The 16861-nt window shown below is 53.8% G+C and overlaps 1 protein-coding gene and 1 long non-coding RNA gene across 9 annotated transcripts in view; one reads left to right on the top strand and one right to left on the bottom strand.

Annotated features, from left to right (window-relative positions):
* SOX13 (SRY-box transcription factor 13) overlaps positions 1–13711 on the bottom strand; it is a 58835-nt gene extending 45124 nt beyond the window's left edge. For all 6 annotated transcript variants that reach the window (XM_035280390.3, XM_078356916.1, XM_035280392.3 and 3 more), the window contains exon 1: positions 13116–13711. The gene's annotated coding sequence lies outside the window, so the exon portion shown is untranslated. The remainder of the gene's footprint in view (positions 1–13115) is intronic.
* Positions 12180–14215, top strand: LOC144580392 (uncharacterized). 3 transcript variants are annotated; one of them, XR_013529842.1, is made up of 3 exons: positions 12180–12304; positions 12882–12950; positions 13980–14215. It is a non-coding gene; the product is annotated as an uncharacterized LOC144580392 (long non-coding RNA). The 3 variants fall into 3 exon arrangements; XR_013529843.1 differs by lacking the exon at positions 12180–12304 and adding an exon at positions 12565–12593; XR_013529844.1 differs by lacking the exon at positions 12180–12304 and adding an exon at positions 12565–12686.
* The last annotated feature ends 2646 nt before the right edge of the window (positions 14216–16861 follow it).

Genomic DNA, 16861 nt, shown 5'->3' with positions numbered 1-16861 from the left:
TGGCTGGCACACAGTAGGTGCTCTGTAAAGGTCTGCTTTAAAATAGGTAAGGAGGGAGGTGGGTTGTCATACCCCAGTCACTGCCTGCCCTAAATCCCACCTGGAATCCCTAGGTCTCACCCCAGCTTACATCACTCCTGACATTCACCACATCCTTTTTCCCCAAAGTTCCATATGCTATTCCCATCTCCCATCCATTTCATGTTTGGGTGTCCCAGGGAAGAGAGATTTTGCTGTGTTTCCAGCAGGAAATCTGAGACCCACCGAGGCCTCAGGGCTGGTAGATTGCTCAGAGGCAGCTCTCCTGCCTCTTGGGCTAATGCGCCTCCCCCCACAAGGACTGGTCTCACCTCTGTCTCAAGCAAGAAAAACAAACCCTGAGAGGAGGCAGGGGGTGAATCTGGAAGACAGCACCCCCTGGCTGACCTGGTCACTGATCTCTGGGCGGGGCCTTGAGAGGAGGGAGGCTGGGGGCAGCTCCCTGGGGCCAGGGAGGAGGAGACAAGAGGCCCTTTGTGTCTACAGAGCTCCTGAGACACCTGTTCTTGCCTCCTGCCTGCCTGTGGCCTCCCTCCCGGCCCAGCCTGTGTGCGGCCTTGTTTATCCTGCAGCCCTGGCAGCCAGGCCCAGCCTGCTCCCAGCGTGGGGCTCCAGCAGCCCCTGCCAGCACCTGCCCGGTCCTGGCAGCCCTGGAGGCTGCTGGCCAAGCACAATTGCCCTGCTGTTGACACAGTTGTTGATTTTCAGGAGGGTAGGGAGGGACTGGAGGAGAGAGGCAGCAAAGGCATTTAATGCCAGCCTGGCTAATTTGCAGTTGGCCCTAGCAATTCTGCACCCCCTGCAGCTGCCTGGGAGAGGCTTGGGGTTTCAATCCCACAGCAGCTTGGGCCACACACCACACAGTACCCGAGTCCCACTTGGACCCACAGCACCACCCCACAGGCAGCCCCTATCCCCAGGGCCCCCACCGGCAGGGCGCCCACGTATGTTAGTGCACACCAAAACCCGTGTTCCCCTGTGCTGGCACACACAACCTGTAGCTGTACAGGCCCCTGAGTCCTGGGAGCCCTTGGCCCTCTTGTCTCCAAATGCCCAGCACTCACTCTCCCAACAAAGTCACCCAGATCCTTGGTGACAAACAGGACCATCTGACATGCCCTTAAAGGCCTAGGTGGGGCCCCTGGGAGATGTGGAGGGGACACGCCCCTATGACCTCCTCCTCCCTCTGACCTACTCTCCCCACCTTCCAGGTCTTTAAGTTCGTCTTTCAGGGAGACTTCCCTGGCTGCCCCAATCTGGTATGGGTGCTCCTGAAGCAGCACCCTGCATGTCCCTCCTCGCCCTCGGTTTGCCAGTACGGGTATCAGTTATTTATTTCACTTTCTTTTTTTTTTTTGAGACCAAGTTTCACTCTTGTTGCCAGGCTGGAGTGCAATGGTGTGATCTCGGCTCACCACAACCTCCACCTCCCGGGTTCAAGTAACCCTCCTGCCTCAGCCTTCTCAAGTAGCTGGGATTACAGGCACACACCACTACAACTGGCTACTTTTGTATTTTTAGTAGATAATGGCGTTTCTCTATGATGGTCAGGCTGGTCTCACACTCCTGACCTCAGGTGATCCGCCCACCTCAGCCTCTTAAAGTGCTGGTATTACAGGCATGAGTCACTGCACCCAGCCTACTTCACTTTCTCAAAACTGGGTCAGGCTGTGCTGGCCTCATGTCTTTCAGCCCCAGACTCAGGTGGCCAGGCATAGTCACAAGGCAGGTGCTCCCTACCATACCTGCCTCAGGGACAGAGGACCAGAGCAGACCCCCCACAGGCCCCAACATCCATTCCGTCTCCAACCCAAGTTCCCGCTTTTCTTTTTTTTTTTTAATTTTTTAATAGAGACGGGGTTTCACTGTCTAGGGTGGTCTTGATCCTAGACAATGGATCCTCGTGACCCACCCGCCTCAGCCTCCCAAAGTGCTGGGATTCCCAGCGTGAGCCACCTTGCCCAGCCAGGTTCCCACTTTTCAATCACCTCTTGCATTAGTAAGGCCCCATGCCTGCTTAAAAGGCCGATGTGCTTTCTGGAGTTGCCTGTTAATCTACCACCAGCACGCACCTAGATTGGTAAAGCTGGCTAGCCAAGCTGTTTCCTTAGAGACCAAGGAGCACGGATCCCGAAGGGCAAGGAATGGGTGAGTTGAGATGATGGGAGGTGGAGAGAAGAAGGCAGGGAGATGAGAAGACTGTGAGTTGAGGAACAGCAGAAGGGCCTGGGGCAGGGGTTGCTGTCAGGTGAGGCAAAAACTTCCCCTCTTCCCTATGTGTCCCTTTTCAGTTTTACCTGCCCCATCTGAGAGCTCCTAAACCCAATCAGTCCTGACTCAGGAATCCGGGGGTCCCTTACACCTGAGCCCAATTGGCCCAAGAGGACTCAGTTTCAACAAAGGGTGTCAACAGTCCAACAGATCCCCTCAAAACTGCCAAACACAACGACACTCACACACAACCCCCTTCCCACACACACACACAACTGGTTCTCCAAACTTCAACTTAACCAGTGCCCAGAAAATGGTAACACAGATAGCCAAAATCAGCACCAAATGGAGGGTGCCACCATGGTGAGGAGTATGGATCTAAGGGCAGGTGAACCCAGTAGAAGAGAAGAATTTACATTATGAAAAGCAAAGGTCCCTGAAGCTTTCAGCCAGTTCCAACAGGCTGATGTGTACAGTTGTACAGACTGTGCACTGCACAACTCTGAAAGGGGCTCATTCACCTAGACTTGTATATCCATTTCAAGAATTCTCTGGCTGAGAGCAGTCAAGTCCATCTCTTGTCTACCTCAGATATCAAAGAGAAGCCCTCTTGCTACCCACCTCTACCCAAGTCAAGATTTGACACAGGTCCCCTTCCTCTGTTCTCTGACCCTGTTTCCTGTTCTGGTCCCTAGGAGTTTACTGGCTAGGGTACGTTACCCAACTAAGAGGAGAGGTCTCCTCTCCCTGCCCCACCAGCCCCTGTTAGGGAGCCCACCACTGGGCCGCTCTCTACCACTCCTCCCTCTTCCTCAGCCCCTTGCCCTGGCCAGACTCCCCCACATTATGTGCTCCTGGACCAGGGAGATGGCTGGGGGGGGGAGTTCCATGATCGCCATGGAAACAAAGTTGACAGAGCAAAAGAAGGGAAGGGGTTGAATGCCCACTACTGCCCCTCCCCAGCTATGCTGGCATTGAAACCCCGATCTGCTTGGGGGACCAGAAGCTCTGGGGGCTGTTCTGGCTCTTCCTTTTTCTCCCACTCTACTCTCCCTTCCTTCTGACATCCGTCTAATGTTCTCACTGTCTCCCTGGAGCTCTCGGAGGCCCTGCCTGGTTCCCATGGGTCAGAGAAGCCTGGCCAAGGTCTCCAGAGCACAGGCCTGCCAGCATGCACAGATACACACACACCCCACACCCGGCCCTGCATGCATGCACACACACACACACACACCACAGCCTTCCACAAACACACACACACCTGGCCCCCCCACACACACCTACACATCACACACACATCACACTCAGCCCCTCCCCCCCACACACCACACTCACACACACATCACTCAGCCCACCACAAACACACACACACACACCTGGCCCTCCACACACACACACACACATACACATCACACCCACATATCACACTCAGCCCCACACACACACACACCACACTCACACACACATCACTCAGCCCGCCACAAACACACACACACACCTGGCCCTCCACACACACACACACACACACACACACACACACATCACACACACACACATCACACACTCCTCCACCTGCCAAGAAGAGAGGAGCCAGGCAAGCCTGAGAAATGGCAGGGGCTGAAGGGGCCACTCCCTCTGCTTTCAGCAGTGTCCTATTCAAGCCCCACAGATTCACCCCACCTGCCTCTGAGAGCTAGCTGTACCTGCACACAGGCTTCCTTCCACCCCTCCCCATACCTTTTATTCCCCCTTCTTTCCCCACCCTACCGCACCCTCATGGAACAGGCCGGAACCAAAACCTCACAGGGATGGTTGAGTGACTTCAGACTCCTTCAATAGGGCTGGAGGGTGGGGAGAGGTTGTTCGGGTGAGGGTGAGGGACCTCACACCCCGAACAGGTTGAGGGCTAAGACAGGAAAACCCTCCTCATCCTCCACTCTGGGGAATGCCAGGTCCTGCCTTGTGTGGCCAGACAAGAGTTAATGCTTTTAAGTCAGTTGAGGGCAGCTCATGCCAAGGCTCCCCTCCCTGTCTAGCCTTTCTCAGGCGCCAGGGCCAAAGCACGAGGCCCCATGAGTCCCGGGGAACCCCCCCCCCCGCTGACCCCCGCCCCCAGAGCCCACCAGGAGGTCTGTGGGGTCCCCTCAATTGTCATCGTGAAATGGCATCAGTGCAGTGACATATTTCCACAACCACTCCTCCTGCCGGAACCCCTCTTAACGCTGGTCAAGCCCTGACTCCTCTGGTCTTCTGTGGAAACCAACCCTGGTGACTTTTCTGTTTAGCTATCTGGCAATATTAGATGTATTTTAAATCCTTTTCATTCTAATGACAAAAGTGATACACTTTGTTGTATTACTTTTAGATGCTACAGGTATAAGAAAATGAATATGAGCCACGATCTTTAAAAAAAAAAAAGAAGTCAGGGGTTTCACCATGTTGGCCATGCTGGTCTTGAACTCCTGACCTCAGGCAACTCCCCCCCAACACACACACACACACAAGAAGTCAACAAAGGATATTGACCACCCCCAGCTACGGGAGCTGCTCTGCCTGCTGCACCTCCTCTAACTCAGCACCTGCCCGAATGCTGGACTTATAAGAAGCCTTCAAGGCCAGGCGTGTGGCTCAAGCCTGTAATCCCAGCACTTTGGGAGGCCAAGGTGGGTGGATCACGAGGTCAACAGATCGAGACCATCCTGGTCAACACGGTGAAACCCCGTCTCTACTAAAAATACCAAAAAAAAAAAAAATTAGCTGGGCAGGGCGGTGCGTGCCTGTAATCCCAGCTACTCAGGAGGCTGAGGCAGGAGAATTGCCTGAACCCAGGAGGCGGAGGTTGCGGTGAGCCGAGATCGCGCCATTGCACTCCAGCCTGGGTAACAAGAGCGAAACTCCGTCTCAGAAAAAAAAAAAGAAAGCCTTCAAACGGCTGGTCCTGGACCCCCACAGCATCTGCCTGCCTCTGCACCAGAGCACCACCAGCCATACCTGGAACCAGGCCCTGCTCCCAGGTTCCTCACTCTCTTTGTGGAGGGATAGGAGGGGGTGGGACAAGGGCCCTCTGGGAACTAGTTCTCACTCCATCTTGTTCCACAGGCTGCACATTCCATTCTGAGTCAAGCAGGGGGCGGGGACTGGGGGAGGTAAGGCAGAGGGGAGGAGAACAGTCTGGCCTCCTCTGGGGCGGATCCCCCAGGGAGCACCAGGCTTGGCAGGGATTACAACTAGAACCACCAGAGCAGGAGGGGAGCCAGTCTGTGGTGGGGGGGGGGGCTCCTGCGCAGTCTGTAGCCCCCTCCTCTCTCTCTCCTCTCAAGCCAAAACACTGACACCCTAGCTGGGACAGGTCCCCAGAAGATACAGGGGAGCAATGTAGGGGGTAACACTGATACCCTCCCCTCCAACCTTGCCCCAATCCCTTGGGCAGTTTATGGGGCTTCATGCCAAGGCTATTTAAATGCTAAGGCCACCGCTGGGGGGAGAGTGGAAGGAACCGAATTCCAAATTTAATGACTTCCCAGTGTCAGACTTCCTGTGACCAAAAGGGCCTGGGTATCATAAGCTATTTGAGAAGAAAGGCGGCAGCTGGAGACGCTGTTCCCACTTCTTCCTTCTTTCCTCTACTGTGCCGTACACATTCCTCTCCCCAGAAAGCACCCCTGGCTGAAGCCCTCAACATGTGGCTACAGATCTCAGGACATCTCCCAGCTGTGCACACCCGGTGCGCACTCAGGACTCAGATGCCCAGCCACAGACACAACACATCCTGGGGCTTTGGTTTGCCCATGGAAGACCTTGGGAGGAGGCAGGGGAGACCTCAGCTACTTCCTCCTCACCTCACAGCCTCTAAGAGGTCTGACCACTGCTGCTGTCCATCAAGACCATCAAGATCCTCCCTGAGAGCACCACAGTCCGCTCTTGCCAGGAGTGAGGAGGGAGGCAGGCCCCAAGGCCTCCAGGTACTCACAGAAGAGGCAGGCCATGGAAGCAGAGGGGTCTTCTTAAAGCAAGAAGGACCTCCTGCCACCCCCTAGGGCAGGACAGCCACCTGCAGCTACAAGGTTCTATGCTGTGAGGCCAGCCTCGGTGGTTCTCACCTGTAATCCCAGCGTTCTGGGAGGCTGAGTTGGGCTTATCATCTGAGGTCAGGAGTTCGTAACCAGCCATGGCCAACATGATGAAACTCCATCTCTACTAAAAATAAAAAAATTAGCGGGGCTTGGTGATGCATGCCTGTAATCCCAGCTACTGGGGGACCTGAAGCAGGAGAATCATTTGAATCTAGGAGGCAGAGGTTGCAGTGAGCCAAGATCAAGCCACTGCACTCTGGCCTGGGCAACAGAGCCAAGACTCTGTCTCAAAAAAAAAAAAAAAAGGTGGCCGGGCACCATGGTTCATGCCTGTAATCCCCCAGCACTTTGGGAGGCCGAGGCGGGTAGATCATGAGCTCAGGACTTCAAGACCAGGCTGGCCAAGATGATGAAATGCCATCTCTCTAAAAATACAAAAATTAGCCAGGCTTGGTGGTGGGCACCTGTAATCCCAGCTACTTGGGAGGCCGAGGCAGAAGAATAGCTTGAACCCAGGAGTCGGAGGTTGCAGTGAGCTGAGATCCCACCACTGCACATCAGCCTAGGTGACAAGCAGAATCCATCTCCAAAAAAGAAAAAGGTTCTATGCTGTGGACCACACAGGCTGGAAAGAAATCTTTTCCTAGGGGAGCTTCGAAGGCTTCATCACCATGGGCTTTAAGCTGAGTCCATGGCATACAACAAGGGCTCTTAGGAGGGAACTACTGTATCACTGCTGCTCAGAGAAAAGTATTTGCATTTTTTAAAAAACCAGTCACTCTAGATCAGAGAAGCTGACAGAGGTTGGAGGAACCCTGCTGAGCTGGCCTGTAGCAATATCCTAATCAAGTCTTCCCGAGGACTAAGGAAGGAGCAGTCAAATAGGTGGGTAGTCGCCGAGGCAAAGACCACCATCCAGAGCATGCCTTCCTGCTTCAGGGCAGGGAGCTGACAGAGGGAAGCAATCCGTCGTGGGTCTAGCTTCCCATCTGGTAAAAGGCATTGTGATGGCCTCCCTGACTGACATATCCGGGTTCCAGAAAGGGGACTAGCAAAGGGTGAGGATCGCAGCGAGTTCAGGCAGGAGCGAGCCCTCTTAAGCAAACACTGAGCACAAAAATAACTCCCATTCAAAGCACGATTTACTGTGTGCCTGGCTGGCCCTCCCAGCACAGAGCCCTTTTCAAACACTCAGCTTCACCCCTGAATGTGGCTGGGGGAGGGGGCTCAGGAGCACAGCTGCATTTGAATTCCGCTTTTTCCGGTGGTGTCAGCTTCCTGGAGACTTACCCAGGGGAGCTGCCCAATAAGGACCAATCTCAAAGCACCCCCAGAGAGGAGAAAACCTTTGTAGAATGCAGTGTCAGCCTCTCAAGGCCAAGGACACCTAGATCCCTTGGTGGAAGAGGCCTAGCACAACCAACACTTGTCTGGCAACAGCAAACCCCAGAGCCCTTACGATTCATGGAGCGTCACTGCTGCAGACACCATCAGCCATTGGCCTCCCAAAAGTTCTAAGAGGAAGATATTATCACTGTTATTGTCCCATTTCACAGAAGGGAAAACAGAGGCTCGAAGATGTTATGGGACAAACATTTCTCCTGGCCCTAAATCCTTCTCACTGTGGATGTTTTCTAGTCTGCCAATCACCACTGTAGCAAAATGCCCACTATGGGGCTCTCCCACCAGGAGGAGGGGATAAGGGTGCAGGTGGAACGTGGGGTATTCTCCAGAGCCAAGGCAGCACATCATCCAGGACTTGACCCTGGCACTCCTGATCACAAAATCTGAGCTGGAGGTGGAAAGCCCTCCCCAAGCAAGTGTAATCCAAATCATCAAGTCAGCCTCCTAACTGGCCTGATTCCATCCTTGTTCCCCTTCAAGCTATTCACTACTAGTCAGCCAAAGTGATCTCTCTTTTTTCACTTATAAAAGTAATTTGGACGGATGTGGTTGCTCATGCCTATAATTCCAGCACTTTGGGTGGCTGAGGTGGGTGGTCATGAGGTCAAGAGATCAAGACCATCCTGGCCAACATGGTGAAACTCTGACTCTACCTAAAAATATGAAAAATTATCTGGGCATGGTGGCTCATGCCTATAGTCCCAGCTATTGGGAGGCTGAGGCAAGAGGATCGCTTGAACCCGGGAGGTGAAGATTGCAGTGAACCGAGACAGGTTGCACTCCAGCCTGGCGACAGAGCAAGACTGTGTCTCAAAAAAAAAAAAGGTAAATTGGACAGGTGTGGTGGCTCACACTTGTAGTCCCAGCACTTTGGGAGGCTGAGGAGGGCAGGATCATTTGAGGTCAGGAGTTCAAGACCAGCCTGACCAACACGGTGAACGCCGTCTCTACCAAAAATACAAAATTAGCCAGGTGTGGTAACATAAGCCTGTAGTCCCAGCTCCTGGGGAGGCTGAGGCAGGGGAATCACTTGAATTCGGGAGGCGGAGGTTGCAGGGAGCAGAGATCACATCACTGCACTCCAGCCTAGACTACATCTCAAAACAAACAAAAGTAATTCATGACCATTGTAGAAAAGTGAAGAAACAAATAGAAGATAAAGAAGGAAATTAAAGCATCCACGTGTCCGGTGTCCAGAGCTAACCTCTGTAAATCCTGTGATGCACCTCCCAGTCTTCTGTCTAGGCATGTGTACGTGATGGCCATGTGTATACTTACGATCATCTATACAAGATTGGGGCTGTACCCTAGTTTTATATCCTGATTTTTTTCACTTCTTATGTACATTTTCCAGGTTACAAACTGTTGTTTATTAACCATGTTTGTTGGGGGTTTGGGGGTATGGTTTGTATAACCCCACCTGGTACTAAATTTAGAAAGGACAACAGGGTCTGCAGCGAAAACAATCCTTTGTCCGTCCCATTCCTCAGCCATCATTTCCCTCCCCCGGGGCAACTATGATTACCGGTTCTCGTGTCCCATTAACTCTTTTAAAATCTTAGAGCAGATCATGTCACTCCCCTACTTAAAACTCTCTGATGGCTTGCCATCGCCTGCAATAAAATCCAGACTCCTATCCAGTCTTACCAGGCTCTGGCTCTGGCTCTGGCTCTCATTCTCCAGTCTCTCTTCTCCAGCCACATAGCTGTTGCCCATGTTCTGGCCTCAGGGGTTTCATTTGCTATTCCCTCTGCCTGCAATCCCCTTTCTCCAGGTCTTTATGCAGCTGGCTCCTTCTCATCCTTCAGGGCCTGGGCTGAGCTGTCCTCTCCCCAGGGCGGCCTTCACTGGCCTCCCAATCTAGGGCCACCACTGCCTGACCTACATATGTTTTCTATCACATCACCCTGCGGTATTTCACATTGCATGTCATAATCTGATAGTCGTGGTTACTTAAAATTATTTACTGTCTGTCTCTCTGCAATAGAAAGAAGCCTCTCTGAAGGCAGGCACGCTGCCTGTCTTGTTCTCCGGTTATCCCACGGCATAGCACAGGCCCTGGCGCATAGCAGGCAGTCAACAATTTCTGTTGAAGGAATGAATGGGGTGACCACAGTGCCGGTTGTCACCACTAAGAACTGCCAATTGCAGGATCTCCAACACAAAGAAGCAACCTTCTGGCCATCCTCCCCCATGCCTGGGGTGGAGGTTGGAGGATCTGAGAAAAGAGGACAGGAGCCTGTTCTCCAAAGCAGTGTGGCTGGGCGGCAGGAGCCTGTTCTTCCTCCTGCTTGCTCAGCTCACCCCTTACCTGTGCTATGCATTTGCAGAGTCCCGAATCAGACAAGGAACGTGTGACAAACCCAAATTCCTAGAAAACCCTCCAACTGCAAGTAGAAAAGTTGGAGGTGACACTTTTGCCCCTCACCCCAAATCCCACATCCCGTCCACCCAGGCAGTTGTGCTGTTCCAGGTTCCCTAGTGAGCCCAGCAGCAGGAGACAGACACAGACGCTACTCAGGGAGGAGGGCTCCTTCCGGGACAGTCCCAGCCCATCCCACCTGACTCTTCCCCTGGGCCCCAGACACCTGGGCTCCTCTCTCTGGAAATTCACCCAGCCCCCAGAGACACAAATGCACATCCAGTCCTGAGCCAGCAGCCCAGGCTGAGGATGCTCAAGGGACGCCCTTTTGGAGACACTTCTTTCCTGGGACCTGATTTCCATGGAGAGAGAACACTGCAGTTGGGCCAAGATTGATTTTTAAGAATGAGGAGGCTGGGCGCGGTGGCTCAAGCCTGTAATCCCAGCACGAGAGATGGAGACCATCCTGGTCAACATGGTGAAACCCAGTCTCTACTAAAAATACAAAAAATTAGCTGGGCACGGTGTCGTGTACCTTTAATCCCAGCTACTCAGGAAGCTGAGGCAGGAGAATTGCTTGAACCCAGGAGATGGAGGTTGCAGTGAGCCGAGATCGTGCCATTGCACTCCAGCCTGGGTAACAAGAGGGAAACTCCGTCTCAAAAAAAAAAAAAAAGAGAAGAGTGAGGAAAGGAGGGAATAAAATGTTTTCACAAAAACTGTGAAGGAAGGGAGGGAGAAAGAAGGAAAAAAAGAAAAAGAAAAAAGACTCGATGGCACTAGCCAAGGAGTAGGAGGGATAAGTTTGATCTGAGAAGCTGAATTAGGAAAGGATGAGAGAGTGTAAAAGATCTATTCCTCCCCAGAAGTGGACAATATTATAATCCATTAGGTGAACACCATGGCCACTTGCTCTTCCGGACTCTGTACAAGGTCAGTTGAGTGATAACAGCAATAACCGCTAATACTTATCCAGCACTTACTATGTGCCAGGCACTGTACTCAGTTTCACTATATGAAGCCATTTAGTCCTCAGGACAACCCCACCAAGCGCTCATATTAACCCTATTTTATAGCTGAGGAAACTGAGGCACAGAGGTTAAGTGGCCCACAGTCACACCACCAGTGGCATCTGGATCGGACTCTTAGCCACTAGGCCATATTTGGCTTTCAGTGGTCCAGGTAGGTGGGTCCTACCCTCGTGGAGATCATGCCTTCCAAACCAGTAACCCCTAAACGATCACGACATGCCAGTTTCGAAGATGGGTGCATAACTGCCCATTTCCCATGCGGGAAAGTCCAAACCCACGCTGCTCATCAATGGGGAACTGGAACCCCAGCATCTTTCGAGGCGCTTTCTAATGAAGCACAGTGGAAACAGGGGTCAGCTTCAGGCCCTGACTCAGGACTGCGCCCAGCCGCGGATTACCGAGCCGGGGGAGCCGGGGAGCCGGGGAGCCGGAGCTAGCTGGCCAGTGCCGCGTCCGACGAGTCCGAGAGCAGGACCGCGGGAGGAAAGGAGGCCGCCCCAAGCCTAGGGCAGAGAGCGGCCTGTCTGGATGGAGAGCACCGCCCAGCCGGAACCGGGCTTGCCTCCCTAGACTGCGAAACGAGCAGAGTTAATGCACCCATCGCTGAAACCGGCATGTCGTGATCATTTGGGGGATACTGGTTTGGAAGGCGTTAACTCCGGGAGGTAGGGACCCACCTACTTGGACCACTGAGAGCCAAGTACAGCCTAGTGGTCAGGAGCCAGCAGCATCGTCTCTGGCTGTCTTTGACCAGACCCCTTCACCAGCGCCAGCGCCGAGGCGTCTTGCCCGGAAATTCCCAGAGAGTCAAAGCAAACTTCCCAGGAAAACTCCTCGGCTTCCTCCAAGCCTCTGTCACCGAGGCGGCTGCCAAGAGCGCCAGCGGAGTCTTTGCAGCTGCCGCGGGCCCTCCAGGGCGGGAGCCGCCGCTCGAGCGCTCGGGGTCCTCCCGGAAAGGTCCGGGGCTGAAGTTCAAAATTCACTTCCCGCCCAGGCCGGGCTCACCGCCCCGCCTGGGACTCTCCGGCAACCCCTACGTCTCCGGCCCTCCCCAGCTCCAGTTAAGTCCTGGAGCGCCTCCAGCCTGAAGACCCATGCGGGCAGCTGGGCGAATCCCGCGGGCGATCCCTGCGCTCCTGGGGACGCGAAGCAGCAAGAGCCGGCGCACACACACAACCTTGTGTGTGCGTGTGTGTTTACGTACGGAACGCGCGGGGTGGGAAAACAATGGCGAGCCGCTGGGAACTGAGCGACTACCCGCTCCGTATCTCCCTACCCCTAGGCGCGATCAGCGTTTGCAGCGAAATCGGGATGAACAGGCTCAGCTCCGAGATCCCAGGGCGGGAGGCGGGGGTAGTAAGAAGCAGCCTGGGGTGGGGGTGGGGGTGGAACAGGAGCAGTCTGAGCAGAAAACAAACAGGATGCGGCGCCGGTCTGGTCCGCTGGGGACAGACCCTGGAACCATGGCAAGGGGTGCGCGTCTGGCCCCCAGCACCCCACGCAACCATGGCGGAGGAGCTCTGCGCCTCGTCGCAGGCACCTGAGCCCCACGCAGGACGCGCGCAGGTCGCCTCGGCTTCCGGCTGAGAAACCCTTAAAGCCGGGGCATAGTCGAGCTTATAAGAAAGACCTAGTCCCCTGCGGTCGGCGAGGAGCGGGTTGGGGGCGCACCCTAAGCTCGACCCGGGTGGTTCACGCGCGCGAACACACACACACATATACACACACGCACACGCACACAAACCACACACTGCCTTACAGGCTGCCACCGCTCTCCACAAGGACCCGGGTTTGCCAGGGAGGAGTCGCCACTGCCCAGCGTTGTTGGAGGTAGGTGAGGGCCCGTCCCTCCTCGAAAAACTTTGCACAGGGTGGAAACTCGCAGGGAAGACAGCCGGTGGGTGCCCAGAAACGTCGGGGCGAGAGTGTCAAACTTCAGAGGGGTGGGGGAGAGGGGCGCGACGGCGCGATTGCGGCGCGGAGGGGCGCACTTACTACTCAGCCAGGCGCGGGGCTCGGGGCTCGGGGCTCGGGGCTCGCGGCTCCGCGCTCCTTCTCCTCCTCCGTGCAGTCCTCGCGGCGCAGCCTGGGCTTCCCGTTCACATGCCCCCGCGACGCCGCGGGCGGGCCGGGTTGGGGCCGCTGGGCTGGGAGGGGGCACGCCCCCCCGCCGTCGGCCGTGGAGTCGCTGCGGACCCACGGCCACCCTGGGTCCGCGCCCCACGGGGGGCCGCCGTCCGGGGCGGCGAGCTCGGTTCCGGCCGGGCGGCGCCCTCTCCGCCGAGCCAGGCCGCTCTCTGCCCTCTGCCCTCTGCCCTGGGCTTGCGGCCGTCTCCCTGCCTTCCGCGGTCCTGCTCCGCGACTCGCCAGACGCGCCGCCCGCCCTGCTCTCCGGCTCTCGGGCTCTCCGGCTCCAAGCTCAGCTCCTCGGCTCGGTTCGGAGTCAGGGCCTACGAGGCTGACCGCTGAGCTCTGGGCTCAGACCCGGGCTCGCCGCTCCTGGGCCCGGGTTCCAGGACCAGTGCTTATACAGTCCAGTTCCAAGCCGGGACTGGAGCAGGGCGCTCGCGGCTGGCTGCTGCGAGGCGACTGGACAGCCTAGAGGAGAAAGAGGGAGGGAGACCGAGAGCGCGCAGGGGGAGGAGGGAAGGAGGGAGGGTGGGGACATGCAGAAGAAGGGAGGGACAGAGAGTTTCCTCCTCCTCCCTGTAGCCGAGTCCATCCAGGCATCAACAGCTGGAAACCTCTGTTGGAAAGGGGAAAGCTAAGGTTTCTGGGCGTTGGGGGAGGGTGGAGGTGGAGTGAGGGGTGTAGAGAAGAGAAGAAAGAAGGTGGATTCCGCTCCCTCCCATTGCCCAGGTATGAAGAGTCGCTACAGAGAATCTTCACTCCTTACACCAAGACCTAAGAAGTTGGTCCAGCTCCGAACCTCCCAACCCCTGCAGACAGATAGCCTGGATTCGAGGTTTTTAAAAACCCAGTTTATACGGACCTCTCTTAAGAACCTGATCACCTGTAGCTAGATGGCTTCCTGATGTCTCCGACCACTCCCTAATCCTGTCATTTGCAGCCTCTCAAATAAATCTCTTATTTTTTCCTGTCGTGTTATATGGGAGGATAGGGGAGGATGGAGAGTTGGATTCCTTTCATTCAACATGTTTACCAAATGTCTACATGTCACTGGGCACGGTGGCCCACACCTGTAATCCCAGCACTTTGGGAGACCGAGGCAGCAGATCACCTGAGGTTAGGAGTTCGAGATCAGCCTGGTCAACATGGTGAAACCCCTGCTTTACTAAAAACACAAAAATTAGCTGGGTGTGGTGGCACATGCCTGTAATTCCAGCTACTCAAGAGGCTAAGGCAGTAGGATTGCTTGAATCCAGGAGGCACAGGTTGTCGTGAGTGGAGATCGCACCACTGCACTCCAGCCTGGGGCACAGAGTGAGACACTGCCTCAAAAAAAAAAAAGGTCTATGTATGCCTTACTCATCTGGGTGCAAGGGACACAAAGACAAATAAGACAGTGTCCTGCCTTTTCTGGATTCTCATTTTGTAGAGAAATGGGTCAATGTACCATTGCAGTGAAGTGAGAGGGCTAAGATAGGGCAGGAAAATGGGCAAGGGACCACCAAAGACAATGGGGTGTGGGAACCAGAGTCTTCTTGGGAAGGTGGCATCTGAAATGGGTCTTGGAAGGACCTGTGGGTGTAGGGCAGGTTAAAGGAGTGACAATCATGGACCTACTAATAAGTCTATGCCCACAGTGTGGGTGGCCTGTGTGCCCAAAGGTGATGGTCAGCAAGGCTCTCAAGGCCTTCTAAGGGCTTTGGATTTCATCCTCGCCGGTTGCTTTGCTTGGCTAACTCCTTTTATTCATCTTTTAAGTCTCAGCCTAGATATCAACTTTCCCAGAAGCCTTTCTTGATGGCCATATCTGGGCCAGGTGTTCCATCTATGGGCTCTGGAAAACTCCCCACTTGTAAATAATATGGTAACCATTCATTTGTCTGTCTCCCCTCTGGACTGTAAGCCCCACAAGGACAGGGGTGTGTCTCTCCAGTATGCCTAGCCAGGGACTGGTAAAGAGCAGAGCAGACCCTTGATAAATACTTACTGATCAATACTTGCTGATGGAAGGAAATGGGGAGCCACGAGGGATTCTAAGCAAGGCCTCAGATGCCATCAGTCTCGCTGGAGGTAGGAAGGAAGCCAGTGACCAGACAATGGCAGTGGCCAGGGTGTAAATGATGCAGGCCTGAGCTAAGCTGGGAGTAGGGGTAATGGAAAGGAGAAAACAGGTGGGTGTAGCAGAGTTGGAGAAACCAACATTAAGGGCCTGATTTTTGGATAACTATGGATGAAGCCATTCTAAAGACCATGAAAGAGTCACCCAAGTGCCGCCAAGCCTTTCCTCCTCCCAGACAACATGGCTGTGTTTCCCATATATCTGGTTGTTTTTCTCTGGCCCCTGATCATCTTCAGTGCAGCAGCTTCATTGTGGGTCCCTCCCTGTAGCTGTCCTTAGCAACAGCTAATTGAGAGAGGAAGAGCAAAGATCAGCCCTTCCAATCACTGCCACCAAATTAAGATATTAAGTGTCTCCCTACTGGGTTTAAGGCACAGCAGTATTTTCCTGTATGATATCTATTTGGACCTTATCCCAATCCTGTGAGGTTGGTGTCATTATCCCCATTTTATTTTATTTTTTAAATTTAATTTAATTTCATGTCTTTGCAAGTCCCTGAGTACCTGGAATCCCATTTTAGAGCTGAGAAAAATGAAGCTCCAGTTAGTGGAGAGAAGAAGCTATCGGACTGAAGATTGTAGATTTTCTCTACTACTGCACCATTTCTCAGGAACACCTATCAAATTTACACCATTTAACCCAGTCAACCATTCCTTGAAACACTCCATGACTCCCGACCTCCTGAGTCCTGCCACCTCACTGTCTCCTCCCTCCCAGCCACCCTTGTTTATGTTCCTCCATCCTGGTCTCCAGGTGGGCATTCCCTGTGGGCTCTCTCCTGTACCCCATTTTCCTCCTACCACCTCTCCCTAGGTAAAATTTTGTCCTTTTCCATAGCTTTAAGTATCATCCATATGGTGATGACTCTCCCAATTATTTAAATACCCAAGACTATTCTCCCACTGCACACTTGATGTTTCTACCCAAGGGCCTCACTGACATTGTAGTCATAATGGGTCCAGTGCCCGAGGGCCTGCAAGTCAATACACCAACACCAAGTGTTGCAGCAGAGAAAGAATTTTAACTCAAGGCCGAGCAAGGAAAAGAGAGAAGAACCTCAAATCTGCTTCTCCAAAGAGTTGGGGGCTAGGGATTTTAAGGGGTTTGGAGTGGGCTGAAGTGTGGGGATGGCTGTGGATGTGTCAAAGAGTACAGAAGGGGAGATGAAGAAACTGTATTCTCAAGCTGATAACCCTCCTCTGTGAGGGTCTTCAAACCGGTGGCATCAGCTGGAACTCAGGAGCTAAAAACATCTTAAGCAAATCTTAAACAAAAGCCTTATGATTCCAACGTCAGTGATCCTATCTATAGGAACAATGGGGATGCAAATCCATTCTTCAACAAAAGCCTTATGATTCTAACATCAGAATTCCTATCTATAGGAACAATGGGGATGCAAATGGTCACTATCTGGTTCTATGTGACTTTTAGCAACAAGGAAGTGCGTCAAAGTGCAACCTAATTAATGCTTTTCCTTTCCTTCTTTCTTTTT

The sequence above is a fragment of the Callithrix jacchus genome, chromosome 19 (assembly GCF_049354715.1).
Source record: "Callithrix jacchus isolate 240 chromosome 19, calJac240_pri, whole genome shotgun sequence".
Classification (NCBI taxonomy): domain Eukaryota; kingdom Metazoa; phylum Chordata; class Mammalia; order Primates; family Cebidae; genus Callithrix; species Callithrix jacchus.
This window is presented reverse-complemented; position numbering and strand designations above follow the sequence as displayed.